The sequence below is a fragment of the Pinus tabuliformis genome, chromosome 6 (genome assembly GCF_031772625.1).
Source record: "Pinus tabuliformis cultivar Carrire ecotype Pingquan chromosome 6, CPIR1, whole genome shotgun sequence".
Taxonomy (NCBI): domain Eukaryota; kingdom Viridiplantae; phylum Streptophyta; class Pinopsida; order Pinales; family Pinaceae; genus Pinus; species Pinus tabuliformis.
The window spans coordinates 119,844,640-119,849,071 of NC_142292.1; positions in this window are offsets into that span (position 1 = coordinate 119,844,640).

Genomic DNA, 4,432 nt, shown 5'->3' on the forward strand with positions numbered 1-4,432 from the left:
ATCGGCGACCGATCTGAGGGGAAACCCTCTGAAGAGCAGAGCGTTGTGTTGGAGGAGCTCTTGTTCTATCCTATCTCTTTGGTTTCGTATGGTCTGCGTTACATCTGCAATTACTTCTGTGTGATCGTTTGAATTAACGTATTGTTGTGCAGGGAGAAGAATCTTGGGAAAATATCTATTTTCTCTGGACATCCATGCAATTATTTTCTGCTCTGATATTCGGCCTTCCAAGAAACCCTGCATGGTTACTGATGATCCACTCTCAGCAAATCCCGGAGCAATCAGATCCATCTTCTCAACTCCCGTCCCATCTCACTGCAAAGTTATATTCAATAGTGAGCAAAATGATTCAAATTAATTAATTAATTAATTAAAGAAAAAGTTAATTTAGCATCATTGTTTTTCATGTTTTTTTTTGCTATAGTTCTCGTTTTGAGTTTATAGTTCTTGTTTCAAAGTTTACATTGTTTGCGGATATGGTTGATTTTCGTAATGACTATCAGGCTCCCAGGATCTGAGTATTTGGCTATGAGAACTCCCCCCATCATAGGGTCTGGTAGCTTGCCCATAACATGTACAGTTTGAGGATCCTTTCTTCTTTTACTAGGTTTCCTTAGACACAATTCCCTTGCCACTTTTGAGTAAACATGAACAACTTTGATTTCTTGGAACAACAATATGCAAACAAACATGTTTTTAAGCTCACCCAAGAAAAAAAAATTAGGTTAGATAGCCGGTGTCTCTAGGTCAAACCTTTATGGGTAAGGAGGAAGTTATGGTTCTTGGAAAACTTGCTCTATTCTTGAGGTCTCAGGAAATTGGATTAGTTATGGTTCTTCATTTAGAACTTCCTCATTGAGTTCTTACACATGTATAGGAGGATGTTCTTCATTTAAGGTCTTTCTTGATCTTAAGTGGATATCATGACAATCTAGGGAAGATATGGAGTAATTTAAGTAAGTTGGGTAAATATCAAACTCAACAACTTGGGCTAGTTGAGTTGCCTTATTGTTATTGGGGTTAGGAATGGGCTATGCAGGTGGTTGTAATTGAGGAGGGGCTGATGTGGCTAGTTGTGTTGGTGGTTATTGTGGAGAGAGAAGCATTTACAATGGTAATTGCGTTAAGACCTATTAAGGGCCTCCAAAAGTCATATTTTTCCATCCATGTTGCAAAATTTGATTTGGGGTAGGAGAAACCATCCACAACTGAGTAGGCATGCATCATGTTAGAGAATAATACTACACAAAAGGGTTGGTCCAATATGAATTAATATATTATGATTGGTCTAAAACCATACCTTGAAGCTTTAGTTTCCATGGTTGTTTCTAAGAGATGAAACATAATTGCTTTGGTTCCTCAGCTTCTTAGCAGACAACTTTCACAGCATGGATGGACACTTGCTAGTAGCAAAGTCCTCATTGTATATTGTGCATGTCTCAATTTGGTCCAACAAACATTCCTTCGGCAAGTGCTTCCTTTTTCACTTTGGATTGAAAATTGTCAAAGCTAACTTTGTTGCCCCTTACTTTTTGTTCATATTCAATGTATCTAGTTGGGAGATTAATAAAATGACTATATTAGTTTTAAAATCTTCTAAAATATTCAAAATTTCTACTCTTGTAACCCCATTTCTAGCAATCTTGCCAACTCTTGTCAATACATCTCTAGGTCCTCTATTGGTTTTTGAAATACCCCTGGAATATCTTCAGCATAGCTCAACGATGACATCATACGATTATTGAGAGGCATCTCCTCCACCCATCAAGTTGAGAATTTTAATGCAATCATCTCAGATCCTTCTTAATAGTAAGATACGCAATTCCTCAATAGCCAAACTTTCTTACCTTGCTCTATAGACTATAGTTGAATCTTTTAACATAATCTACAAGACTCTCGCCTTCATTTTTTCATTTTGAAGACTTCCACATCTTTGTCTTTGGTATTTCTCTAGGAATTTGTGTTTCATTTGATTCCAAGTGTGGATGTTGCCCCTTCCAAGGTCCATGAACCAGCGTAGTGAAACATTCTTGAGTGTGGAAGGGAAAAGTTTCAAGTTATTAGCATCTGACACAAAATCATAACTCCTAGAGAGTACACCAAATTCAAAGAGGAATGCCCTAGAGTCTTCCTTGGATAGACCATGAAAGTTCGACAAAACTAAGTGAGAATTATTATTCATTTTGGTTTCCTCGTTTGATTCTTGAATAGGGAGTCTAAAGGTGGGCGTTTCTTCCTTAACTTCACTGGCCATCTCCCCTCAAGGCTTGTATTCTTATTCTTCTTTTGAAAGTGCTTTAGGAGATTCGAGAAAAAATAACTCTCCAAAGTGCAACTGCTCACTTATCAGATCTTTAAGAAACATAATTTTCATCGACACAAAGGATGAAGCTAGTGCAAATTTGGATTCCTAACCAAAGATTTCAGGTTTCTTCTTAGCAAGAGAACTTGTTGTGGGAGTCAAGTAGTTGTCATGGATATGCCCTTTTTCCTCTTGAGATGATCTGCATTGTTAGTTTTACGGGGATTTTTGGTGGAACTACCAAATATACCTTGTTGATTTCTAATTTTGGGCATGAAAAATTAAAAATAAATTTTATCTAAAAATAGGCTATTGAAAGGAATAACTTGAAAGAAGCATATCACAAAAACAAAACAAAAAAAAAAATTGTTAACTAAATGAAACAACAAAATAATGACTATACCATTTACAGTTCCCCAGCTAAATCAAACATCAAAACAACAATTATATCATTGATATTTCCCCACAACGGTGTCAAAAATGATGGGTTGTTTAATTACCTCCTAATTATTCAACAAACAATTGAAGAGTTGTACATTTAATTATCAATTCAAGGTTCATGTGGAACTTGCAAACTATTGTGCATCATATATGCTAGTATAATATTTGAAATTGTTGATGAGGTTGTAGTAATTTAAATGTGTCAGAGGGAAATATATTAAGATGCTTTCCCAAGTCGCCAAGAAAACCACACCATGTGCAATCAAACCACACTTGTAGGTAAAGGGCACACTTCTACCTAGTGGGCTTAGAGAGGCTAATGTTGTAACCCCCAACACAAGTAGTATTAGTAATTTAAGTTGCAAGAAAGTAAATGTCACTACTCTACCTAATGGGCTTAGGAAGACTAATGCTCTAACCCCCAACATAGGTAGAAACACCATATAGGCAGAAAGTAAATTGCACTAGCATTAAAGGGTGACTTGTTCAAGTATTTATATGATCTTGAATTCTGTAACACGAATACACATGAAATGCAATGGTTAGCAATTGCACTAAACCACAAGCTATAAGAGATTCAAACTACAATATGTTATAAATAATTACACCATGAATTGAATTAATAATTTCAGTTTATGGAAGATAGAGTAAAGTAGAAATCAATCTCATAAAAGAGTAATTAGTTGAACCCGTAAAACATAACACTGTAATGTTAAATGCAGGGTTGTAGCAATAACCTAAATTATGAGTTACAATTTTGATCACACACAAATTGCAGTAATAGTTAGTTCGCGAGTTATAATGGTATTAATTAACAAGTTGTATCAATGTATACGATGGGTAGTTGCAACACTAGGTAAATAAGAGAGCTGCAACAATATAATATCAGAGTTGTAACAGAGTAAATGTTGAAATAAAAAGATTATAAATGAAACAACAACTACATTAAAAAGTTACATATAATACCTATCTAAGGAGGTGGGCCTGCCTCCTTATGCAAGGCACTAGTTAAGAAAACATTAAGGTGTTAATCAATCAACACACCATCAACTCGAATTGGAGCATAATGAAAACTTGTATTGCATAAACTTAAATTACAATCATAGTTTTTCTTGTTTTAGTTGATTCTTTAATTGTTAACTCTCCCATATGGAATAGAGCACTGACTTTTATAAACTATGTCAAATGCCTAAATTAACCCAAGGATTTGATAGGAAACCGTGAGAATATGTCTATTCCATCTAATTACAATGATTCCACTAAAAGAGAAAAATTGGGCAAGTGCTAACTCGTTTAATTTTGTGACAAGTGGTAGTTGGGTCAGTATTTCCTTGTTGAGTGACCAATTACCTTTGCCACTTTATTGGTTAGGAGATTGATTGCTTGACTACTTTGGGCAATCTGTTGGTGATAATTATCCATTTGAGATGATGAAATGTACCATCTATATTAGAGTTGCAACACACTTCCCTAATGGTTAACTATACGAGAGTTGCAACAATAGTTTTAGAGTGAGTTACAACAACAATGTTGTGCGAATTGCAACAAAGAGGAGTTGCAACATGAGTGGTAGCACTTCGGAGTTGCAACATCTCTGCTGGAACAATGAGTTGCAACAATCAACAACAGGGAATTTCAGGCCTTGCATATTGCTTTTGTTTGAAAGTATATGTTGCCTTCTAAACACCA